The sequence below is a fragment of the Glossina fuscipes genome, unplaced genomic scaffold, assembly GCF_014805625.2.
Source record: "Glossina fuscipes isolate IAEA_lab_2018 unplaced genomic scaffold, Yale_Gfus_2 28, whole genome shotgun sequence".
Classification (NCBI taxonomy): domain Eukaryota; kingdom Metazoa; phylum Arthropoda; class Insecta; order Diptera; family Glossinidae; genus Glossina; species Glossina fuscipes.
The window spans coordinates 10,556,658-10,570,667 of NW_023998423.1; the positions used below are offsets into that span (position 1 = coordinate 10,556,658).

Here is a 14,010-nt window from a genome sequence, read left to right on the forward strand (position 1 = left end):
GTGATTATACTCTAAACCGCTTACTCTAGTGCAAAGATATTTTGAGGTTGTGCGAATGTCGGCAGGACCCAGGAGTAATTAAGGTAGACCGATCTTGCATTGCAACGATCGACTCAGTAAGCCGATTTTGAAGCCGGTCTTTTCTACTGTCCATCTGTCCGCTTTGTATTTTTTGCCTTCAATCTACAGGTCACAATTTTTGAGATATTTTAATGAGATTTGGTACGTTGACAGGTGTGGGTCGAAAGGACGGAACGCTATTGAAAATTATTCGCATAGGATCATTTTTTCAACCACTTCCCAGGTAAGGCCTTATTTTGAAAAGTCTTTTATATGAATAATCGTATTGAGTGAAGTCGTGTAAGGATATTCAATGGTAGTCCCTTGGGCCTTTTATGTTGTTTCTAACTGTTTTAAGCTTGGCTGATGTAGTTGAGAGTATTCGTGTTAAATCTTAACTTGTTATTATAATATTACCAAATTTTCCCAATCCTGGGGGGTTTCAACATATCTGAACGTGTAAACGTTGGCTTTTCAACGTGAGACTGCGTACTTTTCACATATCAGTACAAACTATTCTATTGAAGTGCGCATAATGTAGTCTTTTCAGGTTTGAATAGGTTAAGTTCTGTGCCAACAAAATGCCGTTTGCGAGGAGCGGCAAATTAAAAGTTTAGTGCTGCGTAATCGTAACGAGAGATAAACAATGGATGCGTTACGCTATACGAAGCATAAATAAGCTTGACGCAGATTAGATGCATTATTAACATTGACGATATTCTGATTACGTGCGGCCGATGGCTTCAGCGAAAGGAAATTGTCATTAGTGGAAACTGTTATCAAACAACTGAAGCAAATGCAGGCTGATATGTCAAAAGTCGGCATTTGTCAGTACGAGGATGCTCGGTACCCATTGGCAAAATTTTTCTAGGAAACGTTAACTGGAACTGGAATCTGCTGTTCTCGTCGTTTATACTGCCGATATAACTCCTTTGGAGTAACAATGTTTTCAAACGATTACTTAATTTCCGCGCTTTTCTCTATAACCTCATTAATCGACATTTTTGCATACTCTAGCCGAAGTCAGTCAACTAACGTGTTCTCGTCTTTCTGGGACGAGTGAAGTAGTGACGACAAAGTAAAGCAGATATTTAGATAAGAAGGAATACCAAATGTGCATATACATCTTAATTATTTTTTTTTGTCTATTTACTTAATTAATTAAATTCCGCCGCAGAACAAGTCATTAGCTTAATGTAAGCTGCAAAGTAACTTAAAATGTAGCATAACAAAGAAAAAATAAATAAAAATAAACATGAGATCAATATATAATATACAACAAAATTCAGCTAAGCCATAAATTTAAGTGCTGAAAAAAGATGCTGTGATATATATTGATGAATGAATATGTGCTTATTTATACATTATTAACAATAACAAATGAGAAAAAATTATATACAATGGAGTATTTTGGTTCATTTTATGTGTGTTTGTATAAGACTCAAAAATGTTTAGCAGTTAGTTACGCAATATAGAGCTTTTCATCTTGATCTTCGTTCAACATGTTACACATTAGCCAAAATGGATTGAACAACTCATAATTGGCACGACATAGCGATAGCTGCAAGAGCACAAAATGTCTTGAGACCCTACTCGGGATGTGAATAGCAATAAGACCTAACAAAGCCGTCAAATAAACATCTCCTTTTATTAGCTTAGACGCTAAGGTTACATCCAACATTTTTTCAAGGGTAAACAAATCAATGAGCTTCAATCTATCGGTGGAAGATAGTACGAAGTGGGGCAGGACCTCATCCCAACCCCCCCAAAACAAACACCAAGAAGAACCGTTGAACAGATCACGAGGTCAACATGGCATCTATAACTAGGAAGCCGGACTACCGATGAGTATTCAAGAGTTGGTCTAATTGAAGATGTGTACAAGCACTTGGCAACATATAGGTCCTTGACTTTTTTAGACAAGTTCATCAGGACCTCATGCGCAACTTTTTTGTTCTAATAGCGCCTAAGAAGAGCAATATATTGATTTCTTTGATTGTCCGCATCTTATTGATTTGTTTTAATCCTTCTCCTTCCTCTCATTTTCTTTATTATATTAAAGTGTGCACCTTAACAATAATGATTAACATTGTGGTTGCCATATACCCAATCAACTAAATCAATTTTTGCTATTGGTGGACGTAAGCGTGATAGTTTTAAGAAAAGCCTCCAAATTCAATAAATGCAATCCTTTAACAGGCATTGTTCGGAATTTCGGTCCAATTAAAATTAAGTGAAACTATTTCTTAAAATTGCTGATGTTATCATAAGAATTACGTATACAAAATACATTCTAAGGCGTATTTAATTTTCCAAAGTAAAAACACCTGCTCACCCTTGGAGACTAGAGATACAAAACCCTTTTTATCAATGCGCTTCCAACACCCAAAAAGAAAGCTGCAAGAACTTTATATCGTATTTATGTGTCTTTGATGGCTAAAAGAATTTTAAATGAATCTATCCATGTTGGTCCCTAACGATGGTAAATATTTTTCTTAAAGGTCGCGTTCAAATTTGCCACGAAAAATGGAGATTCTTTTATACAATGGGCTCAATCAGTCGAAGGGCACGTGCGATAGACAAAATAAATAAATAGCATCTCTGCTTTGAAAAGTAAAAACATACTCCCAAACTAAAATATATAAAGATAAAAATTTCCAGGTGTATGAAAAATACAGACGTGACCGAAACAGTATTACGGAATACCGAAAAAAAAATTTCCTTTTTTTTAAAAGCATTATAAATGCGTTATGTACCCTGAGTATAATTTTCTCATTTGTTTTTACTTAAAATTTAGCATTCACTTATATATTATTGAAGTAACGTTTTAAATATTTTTTTCAGTATTTTAATAAGCAGCTACTGCGGGGTAGCTTCTATATTTTTAATCGGACTTTGGATTGTTACATAATATGACTTTTTTACCTTCAAGCATGAGAAAACTATCTTCTTTTTATAGAATTCTTAAATTTATGCAATTAGTTGAACATACGCAACATGGGAAATATAGAGTGAATCCTTCTCCCCATATATAATGGGTCATAATGGCCAATTGTAAAAAACTTTCCAGTGTTTTATTAAGGGTTAACACTATTATCATTTCAATCATGACCCATTAACGTAAACTACTACTAATGTACTCCACAGCATTAGAGTCTTGATTTAAATGCAAAATTACTAAAGCAAACCAAACCAAACCAAATTGGCATTGAAATCTGCTTATAATTGAAATTCTAATGGTTTCTCTAAAGCGTCTATTTTTAATATTCTCTTATTAATTTAGTGATTAGTGAAAATCTCGTTAATACTCAATGACTAAATTAATGCGATTTCGGTTATTTTAACGTTTAATGCAAATAAAGTTTTTGTTGATATAAAATTCGAAATGATTTTGCGATACGTTGTTCGTGTTCTGTGTCGATGATGATAATGACTGTGTGTTGCTGATTATGAGCAAAATTAATTTTTAGAATAAATTTGCTTTAATGGGCCAAACAAGTTTTAAGTAACTTAAGTAACACTATATGCATTTTTGAAAATATTCATTTTAAGAAGCTTTTATTCAAAACAGTTAGTTTTTATTATGTGCCGTCATCGAAGGATAAACGGTATATTCATTTTGTTAATACGTTTGCAACGCTTAGAAGGATGCTGCAGAGACCGCATAAAATATATATATTCTGCATTAGCACGAAATTCTGAATCGATTTAAACAAGTCCATTTGACCGTCTGTCCGTCTGGCCGCGAAAATGTCCATCGCCGTCAAATTTCGCAGAAACTTTGGAACTGATTGCATCTAGGCTGGGTAATGAAACCGACCCAAATCGTGGAAAACGTGCAAAAATTTGAACATACATTCTACGGGGTATGCTGTAGTATCTATACAAGAAGGAAAAATTTGAACTCGCCTACCCAATATTATAGCGTGTGAAAATATAATTTTTTTTTTTTTCAAGACCTTTACAAAGCGCAGACACAAACTTCGAAGCCCCCAGAAAGTGTATAAATTCTTTTGGATTTGGATTGCGACTAAGCATATCCGTCTGTTTGTCTCATCGTTTGCTCAACCGTTCAGTCTCTGTGGTAGAGTTCCTCCCTTTCGTAAAAATGAAGACATCACCTACCAATCTGCAAAAGAATTTGGAAGTGTCCTAAACTTTTCGCAGGATATGCCTACAAAGTCCACGTGCCTATGCGACAAAAACTTTTATTTTGAAAAATAAAAAAATCAGCCAAGCCCACTGCATATTGTAGAGCATGAAAATGTAGTTCTTTTAATTTTTTTGTCTTCCGCAGGGCAACCGCAATGGGTATAAAATATTCGGTCATAACCGAATATGATTTTCTTACGTGTTTTCTAATATAATTTTGTTTTCAAGTACTTTAGCAATCATTGCGTTGCTTCTCTTCTGTAGACAATGGAATGGTTTGTCAAAGCTGTCAAAGTTGTTTGAAGAGATTATTATCGATTAGCATAACCGATTTCATGCCCGTCTGAGTGTCAGTCTGTTAACTTTCTCTACTTTTTTTAAAAACTTGAAATTGCTTACACATTCTTCTTCGTTATTGCGTGTTATCAGATTATAATTCAACTTGACAAGGTTAATATGTTCTTCCAGAACAAAAAAAAAACATTTGAAAATGTCAATCTTTAGTTCGTTATTGTGTCAATCTTATTTTGGCTATAACGAGATTAGATTAAGGTACGTTAACTATAACAGATTGCTTACGGGACTTGCTGTTAAATGCTTTATGAAATGTATCCAATGCTTAGAGATATATATTTAATATTATAACAAATAAGAAAATTATATTCGATGATGACCGAATCTTTTATACCCATCACCGTGGTCCTAAAAAGGACAAAAAAAAGTTAAAAAACGAATCTTTCGTACTCTATAATATAAAGTGGGCGTGATTGATTTTTTCTATATCTTTTGAAAAGCAGAAGTGTTTTTAGTGACTGTCCATCTGTCCATCTGCTGTCTGTGCAATATCAGTTACAAACGTTCTCCTGATCGCAAAAATTAAGCTATCGATTTCAAATTTGGCAGACACATCGGAAGTTTTTGCAGAAGGTTTTGTTGGTATTGAAAATGCGCCAAGTCGGTTGAACCACACGCTTACAGTACCATATACCTGTGTTTCCCAAAAGGAATAAAAAATTGGTTTCAGTTCATTATTCATACACAGAAAACATCTACCTGAAGGTGTGTACAAGAACCTGTTCTCAGTCGCGCTTTGTGTTCGATTTTCTGTTCTGACTCTTCCCAAAACTTAATGATTGTTACGTTGCTTTCTGATAAATACTCTTCACGTGAAGTAGTTTGCGAAATAGTAAACGAGTTGAAAATTGCAGTTAGTATAATATCCACAAAGGGTGATGTAAAAGACCTCCGAGGTTTTTTGCAACTTGATGGGTGTATATCGGTCAATACTCATCTGATTATCTCAAACGAACACGCGCTTAAACGGTGACATTTCAGCTTACATTTTTTGTGAAGACAGTTTTCTAATTCCTTGCTCGCGTGTAAAGTTATATTGATCTGAAAATGATATACGTTATGTGATGCATTTTTACTATAAGAAAAGTAAAGCATACAAGAACATGTCGAAAAGTTTGTGAAGTGTGCGGTGGCAATGTTGTGTGTGAACGATGGACCCAGGAGTGGTTTGCTCGATTGTGTTGCGGAAGTTTCCATCTCAAAGGGGCACCTCGCTCTGCTCGGCCAGTCACTGAGAAAGTCGATGAAATTTTACAACTGATCGAGCAAGATAGGCACGCAAGTTGTCAGGAAATAGCGGAGGCAAGACATGACAGTTTGGTATCGTCTCAAAGGGGCAGACTACAAAACAAGCTCCAAACAAAAGAAGACCAAAAAATCGCGGAGATTTTCTATACCATCCATTAAATGACAAATAAAGTTAAATGCAACAAAGACAAAGCCAATCTTTTTTACTCGAAATGGAAACCCTTGCTTTCTGCCTTCATCTGGTTTAATAATTCAAGATCATGACATCTTTTTTATGCTCTGTGTAACTGTGCTCTCTTAACCTACACCACTAATCTGCAAACATGTCAAAATGAATTATTGAAAATGATATTAAACTTGTCTAGATACTGTTTTACATAAATAACATAGGTAGACAGACACATTACAAACAAAATTTATTAAATTATATAATAAATTTATATCAAATTGTCACTCAACTGACAACATTTTTTTAAAAGACCTTTTTTCGTAAACTTTGCACAAGCGAAACTCGGAGGTTTTCATTTGTAGATTTTCTCTCGCATTGCATGAAATCTAATAGAGTTAAGCAAATATGTAATATTCTTGAATAAGTGTATAATAATTCATGTAATTTATTCTTTGCACAATGAAACCAACTTTGATTTGAAGACTTTTTTTCTTTGGAGAAAATGTTTGCAACACGCAGAAGGCGGCTTCACAGTATATATAAGTATAGCTTTATTTGTCGTCACAGTTTCTTTCACGATTAACGCGAATAAAGTCCAACGCCTCTGTAACATTTCGATGTCTTATCGGTGAAAAGAAAAAACGCTTTAGTTTCCACAATGAACTCACTATTTGTTCCAGTTCTTATTCCCTGACGCATCTTCGCAACATTTGCAAACAGATAATGGTGCCTGAGGACTGGATCTGGAAAATATAGTCTGTGCGCTAGCAATTCGAACTTCAGTTAAGGCAGTTTCAACTAATGCGGTAGCCAACGATTTTTGATACTGTGTCTGTGTTCCACTATACGTAACCCAGTTTTCTCTTGAACACATTTGCGTACAAAACAGTAAATATGCCCTGTTTAGATGTCTTTAGTGGGTCAGCTTTCTGGTGCAAATTCGCTTTTCGATTAGCGAGAATGATTTCTCGAATTTTTTTTTTTTTTTTGATCAACTCCACCACCAACGAAGCGTCGTTCAATATCATCGGTGCCTGTGTGACCTTGTTAATCGAAAGAGAGCGATCAAGCCAATGCTGATCTTAGGCGGAATTTTTTCCGATTTTTTCCCATTAAAAAGGCAATGTGCAGTCAAGACACACAATTCGGATTTTCCATTGCGGCAATACGATGTCCATTGATACAAGTAGTGAAACCGTAAATAATTCACAAATAACCGAAATGACCTGAAATTTTAGCCAACATTTTTGTTAAGACGTCGTTTATTGATAGGATTAGCCGTCGAACATCTATTATAGTGATTGGAATTTTTCCGGCGGATGTAAGACTAGTTACTCTCCCTTTCTGCGATCGCGTAAGAAGTTCCGGTTTTGCTCGGTGCTCGCAAAAAGAAATTGATATCATGGCGTTCTTTGAGTCATGACGCCTTCTGAATATAACATCGACTTTTGTTGAAAATGATACGTGCGTCCTGGTTCCGGGAATTATTAACTGATGTGCTATATAAAAAATTATGTTTTAATCTTAATTAATATTACAGTCAAGAACAGAAAAAAGTTTGCATGAGTTTTCATATCTCATACTATATAATAGAATGCTTATAATATAATAGCATGCTACATATGCAACAAGGGAGATTAAAATCAACTTCACATCTATGTGCAACAAAAAAAAGAAAAAAAAAATGAAACGTAACGGGTATCCAAAAATTCGTTTCAAGCTGATCATCATTTTTTTCTTCGTTTACGTTACTTTATTGAGTATTTGAAGTAAATTATTATTGTGTGCAGCCTTGTAAAGATGAGTTACAATAAAATTTTGCACATGATTGCGCTATTGTGTCGCCAGACTTAAGCAATAGGTTAACCAAGTTAATGATATAACTAATTGATTATTGCATAATAATATGATAAAAATAACAACAAGAATAAGAAAGAGAAGAGAAGATGGAAAAATAATAAAACGTAGAAAAGAATAAGCAAAAAACTTATGATGTATTACGAAACGTTATAATTAAGACATTTGACAAAAACACTTAATTTATTTGATAATTTTCGTTCATTAATCTTTTGATTATTGTTTTTCGAATGTTGAAAAAAAGTTTTTAAGTCTATATATAAACATTGAATAGATTAAGCGAAACCTTTCCATTCAAAAAATGTGCTTTCAGTTGTGAGTAAGTGAAGGCAAGAACAAGGTGTGTGTGAGCTGCGCCCACGGTCTGGCGTGCATAGAGCTTACCTTAAAAACATTGTAATATATATTTGAACAAATGTGAATTGAATTAAAAAGTTTATTTTAAACACGTTCTAATCTGTCAAAAAGCAAGAAAATATCTTATACTGACCCCACACATTTTAGCAAAGCACATTTGCATTTAACTTACTTGTCTAAAAACATCCATGTACTGAATGGGTCTTAAACAAAAATAAACTTGAAACTAGTTTACGAAAAAATAACTATATATATATATATATGTATATATATGTGTGTTTGTTTTTGTTGTCGTGAAGCAAACCTTTTAATTAAGCAATGGAAACAAATACATATGAAATTATCTTTCTATTAATTTTACATATATAACTATTATTCTTGCTAATCTTTCTCACAGCTCTCAGTTCGCTTATTGTAATCATTGACTACGGTTGTTCGAAAAGTTTTCGTTTCTTTCTTGTTACTTTCTTCGCGCGCGAAAATATCCAAATTTAATCAAATGCTTTCAGATTAAGTTAAATTAATATTTAAAAGGTAATGAATGCTTTGCAGAATGATAAGCAAAAAAATGAAAAAAATAAACATAAATAAAAAAAAAAAATATATATATATATATACAAATTTTGTTTCAAAGTTAATAATTTTTGTGAAACAAAAGTAAAAGAAAAGGCTTTGTAGACATCATTGTATAAAGATTACTTCAAGTATAAACAATGTTGTTAAAGCCTGCTATACTTTTTCCTGTCTATACTTAAACAAGTAAGAATATTATGGCAAGGGCTCTTTACCACTTCGCCTGGCATTGTGTTATTCATTCGTAAAAAATTACACATTGTTTTCATACAAAGTCATACTGGCGGATGTCCAAAACACCAAACGACGTGATCCAAGTTTAGCTTAACTTAATTTTCAGTTTTCTTCACCAGAAACTAAATATTAAACTTTCTCTCGACACGCGGACTTGCTTGTCATGATAGCCCTTACACGTTTTCGGGTCTAAAAAGTAGACTTATGTGATCCAAATTCCCTACTGTTAAATTTTTCATTATGAAAAATGAAGGACTTATTATTCATAAGAAATCTTATATGGACTAGGGTCCAAGAAATAGACCCATGTGCTTCAGATTTGGTCGGATGAAGATATATATCTTCATCATAAAACATTAACATTTCGGCTTTTCTGGCATAAAAGCGTTTCTGCCAATCCTTATATGCGCTTGTATCCCAAAAATAGATCTAACTGGTGCAAATTCCTTAAAGTTGCCTTCTTTGTGAATTTTCTATTACGATACAATTTTTAACATAAAATGTTGAAAGTTACACTTTTCTATCCTTCATAAAGATTCAATTTTCGTAGGAGAATTGTATTAGAGCGTTATATGGCTTGTGGTCGGAAAAATAGGCCGATCCAAACCATTTCTCAATAGCGTTCATCCTTGGGTCAAAACAGGTCGGTTTACCAAATTTCATCGAAATATCTCAAAAATTGCGACTTGAACACAATGATACATGGACAGACACCAGACGAATAGGCGGTGGGATAGGCTTAGATCAATTCAGAAAATGATTGTAAATCGATCGGTATAATTAAGCCCTCCCATGTGTTGCGATATTAAAATGTCACAAATATTCAAGATATGAGTGGACGCCATTATATATGTAAATAAATTAGCAGTGAGATTATCGAAGCTCTCTCTCTCTCTCTCTCTCTCTAACTGTTTTATATCTTACACAACTTGTGATACAAGAGTATATTAAATTTGTACAGATATACGCAACACCCAGAAGAACTCAAAACCATAACTCAAAATCATTTTCTGAATCGATCCAAACTCGTCTGTCCGTATGCAAGTCTTGTTTTCTAGTGTTCAACTTGTCGATTGTAATCTTTGCGATATTTTTACGAAAATGATGAAACCGACATATTTTTGACCAAGGACGAACCCTTTTGGAAACCGATTTCGACCACTCTCCATATAAAGATTTATTTTTAAAAACCATCATACGAATAACTGCACTAAGCAAAGTAATACAAGCCATTTAATGACGGGACGTATAGTATCTTAGTGTGTCTACTTGTTTCAGTTTACTTTAGCTTACTTTCGTTTTAAAGGTTTTTTTTTAAGTTTCAGCTTAGTTTAGTAGTTTTATAGACTTATTTTACAATATTACAAATATCCTTAATCCGATATTATTATAGTGCAAAGAAATGAACAAAAAGAAATATTAAAGTTTAAATAACATGTACAATGTGCGCAGCGAAGAAAAACTTGGCAATAAAAACCTACAGTTAAAGTTAAATATCACGAATGACTTTTCAAATAGGCTAAGTATTAGGGCTTACAAAGTGTGGACTTAGAAGAATGTTGTCAGATAAGTGACAACTTAATATGATTTTTTCTGTAAAACACGACAACTTTTAATTGCAATGGATCCACATTTGAAATTTTGAGAAACTTTTTAATAGAAACATCCCTAGGCAAGTTAAGCCATTTTCCATAATTCACTTTGGTGGGCTAGAGCCCAACTAACCCATACTTGACAAGCTTATAGTAAAATCTGTTGAACAACAACTTTACATAAGAGAATCTTAGATACAGACCTCAATTTAAACACGTGCTTTTCATTGACTGAACATAATTGCAGAGATTAGGTTTTAAACCAGCAAAATCTCCAAGTATTTAACGTGATCACAAAAAACGGCTTCACAATCTTAAATTATCAACGCAGGTGAAAGGAGAAACCAAGGATAAGAAAATCGTATCATATATTATACTAGAGCAACGTGACAATCGTTAAAGTAAACCAAGAGAGAAAAGAGAGGATAGTATCCGAAATCTGAAAATTCATCTAAAAGAGAAACGCAGATATGTCATTTACATAAAGAGCTTTGGACTAATTTAGACGCGAGAAGCGGGAAGCAAGAGCTATTACGTCAGTTAGGTCCTATTTTATTTAGTTTATACATTAACGATCTCCCATCGGTGGTTAATTCCAGCCAGATCTTAATGTATGCTTATGATGTGAAACTGTTTTCTTCCTTCTCTGTTGAATCGCAATCACATCAGCTTCAAGGTGATTTGGATAATTTTGTTGCATGGTGCTCTTTGAATCTTCTGAAACTAAATCTGAGTAAATGTAAGAAGCTTTCATTCTCAAGAAGAAAGTCATTCATTACTCAGCATTTCATAGATTCGCATAAGTTGGAGGACGTCGATTCGATTACAGATTTAGGCGTTCTATTTGACCATAGGTTACGTTTTAACTTACATATTGAGCTCTCGATTAGCAAAGCTAGGTCCGCGCTTGGTTTTATAAAAAGGTGGTCCAAAGAGCTTGATGGTCCTTACATTACGAAAAGGCTGTACATGTGTTTGGTTAGACCCATACTCGAGTATGCCTCAGTTGTGTGGTCTCCTTCATATAGGTGCTACGTAGATTCAATTGAATCTGTTCAAAAGCAATTCTTGCTGTTTGCCCTTAGAAATTTGGGTTGGGATCCGATTGCCTCTCTTCCTCCGTATGAAAATAGGTTGCTTCTGCTGTCCCTACCGTCTCTTGAGAAACATAGATTTGTTCTTGGCGTTTCCTTTCTAATTAAAGTAATAAATGGTGCTATTGACTCGCCTTCATTACTTGGTGAAATAAGCTTTAATGTCCCTAACCGCTTCTCTAGGCACTTTATCTTGGTTAAGCTTAATCAGTGTAAATTTAATTATGAGCTGTTCAATCCGCTCAGAGTCGTTTGCAAGAACCTAAATGACGTCTACTACTTATTCTCGTTATCGGACTCTTTAAAGTCCATTAAAGCAACATTGCTTAATACGCGCGATTTACCTATGTCGTATTTAAACTAGCTTTTATCCTTAAAAAGTCGTTAAGTTTCGAAAGTGAATTATTGTCAATTTATTATCGGTTGCCAGGCTTATGCATGTTTGCGATGGCTTAGGGGTTCATTTGCAATTTGGCCCTGTACCGGTTGTAAGTGTGCTCCTATGCTGATAGTGTACATGCTTTTTTTTCTTTTTTCTTTTTCTTCTTCTTATTTGTTTTATTATGCTTATACTCAATTTTATTGTTAATTAATATAAGTTTTGCATTAAGAGCCAATTGAACTCGACTCTTATTTGTTTAGTTGAGTTTCTAGTATAAGTGGAATAAATAAAAAATCAAGTTTTTAACATTCTGATCATTTGTCTTTTGTCTTTGTCTATTCATCCATCCGACCGTTTTTGTGTTAATTTGCGTGCCTATCTGCTCGTCCACTTATTCGTGTGGCTGGCATCTTTTGCTCAACAGACGTTCTTGTCTATCAGCTTTGTCGATAAATATTCTCCTATTCACAAAAGTAAAAAAATCGCCTAGAAATATGTGAAAGAGTTTGAAACGGTCTAAACTCGTCAAAGGGCGCCTCTACAATCCACCTAAAACTAAAAAGATCTTCACTTCTTACTCGTAAATTGCAACAGACACACGGTATCTGTTCTCGCCTGCATTGTACAAAAATAGCAAAATCAGCCGCACTTATCCAATATTGCAAGAATATTATGTTCTTTTCCTTCTTTTTTTAGTCTTTTTTTTCATGAAAACGTTTATGGTGGTAAAAAAGAGTAGTTCATGACCGAACGCATTACAGGTAACCTCCGAAGAACACAATTATCCGGTTCAGTATTCTTTGAAGCCACGTTGTTAGAGACTATAAAATAACGGCATTCAGTTTCATGGCTTTGTTCATAACTCTCTATTTTTTCAATCCAATGACATTATTGGAAGTAATTTTATTTCAAATAATATATACATATATATTTCTGTTGCTCTTATCCGCTTGAGTGGCCGAGTAGACAAGAGCCTCTTCTAGCAACTCAATTGTCGCGGGTTTTAAATCCCATGTGCGGTTAAGTTTTTAATACAAGCCGAAAGCCTTTTATGCTAGTGCTTTAAAACTTTAGTCTTAGAATTTATTCTGTGGCTAAATTTATAATAATAATAATAAAAATAATACTCTAGTCCGAAAGTGTACTACTCGAAAATCGTGTAATGCGAACGGAGGCGTTATTCGCGTTCTTCGAAACTTATGTTCTTCAATCACCGAGTTCTTCGGGGGTTACCTGCATCCTTATTGCGCTTTTATACTTTGATAATTTTAATACGTTTTGCTGTAATTCTGTTTTTCTTCTTGTTGAAACTCAAACCGCAGAGTATAATCGATATTGAAGAGTTTCTAATTAAAATAATTTTGTAACAAAAATTTGATACCTTATGAAAAATAAAATTTTTATTTCAGTTTAAATGCATTTTCTTAAAGTTGAAGGTGTAAAAAAAACAATAAAGTGGACCAAGATTAATTTTAAGTTCAGTTGAATGATTCTTTTACTTCTTTTTGTTCATGTTGTACAATATTTTGATATCAGTGTAAAATGTCACACAGCAAATATTCTTATTTATTCATTTATTTATTTGCTAACACATGAAACTAAATAAAACTAAAATAGACTCTTGGAAGTAAATCTTATATTAATTATTATAAAAAACTGGTATAAAGTATATAAGGAGAAGTAAAAAAAAAAAAAATAAATAAATAAATAAATAAATAATATTTCATGTATAAATAAACAAGAAAGAAAAAAAATTATGTTCACAGCTAACACAGAGGCACACCCACAACCTGTACAAATCCAAGTTGCAAGTTAATCCCCAAACCATTGCGAACATGCGAGAACTTAATAAGTAAGAAAATTATATTATATATGTAGCCGAGTCTTCTCTACGCCTGGCCTCTACTTTAAAATAGAACCCTCCAAATTTTATTGTTA

At 33.7% G+C, this 14,010-nt stretch overlaps 1 protein-coding gene across 1 annotated transcript in view; it reads left to right on the forward strand.

The window, feature by feature from the left end:
• Positions 1-8,603: 8,603 nt before the first annotated feature.
• Positions 8,604-14,010, forward strand: part of LOC119636620 (UNC93-like protein) — a 47,540-nt gene continuing 42,133 nt past the window's right edge. Inside the window, exon 1 of the mRNA XM_038032098.1 lies at positions 8,604-8,731. The gene's annotated coding sequence lies outside the window, so the exon portion shown is untranslated. The remainder of the gene's footprint in view (positions 8,732-14,010) is intronic.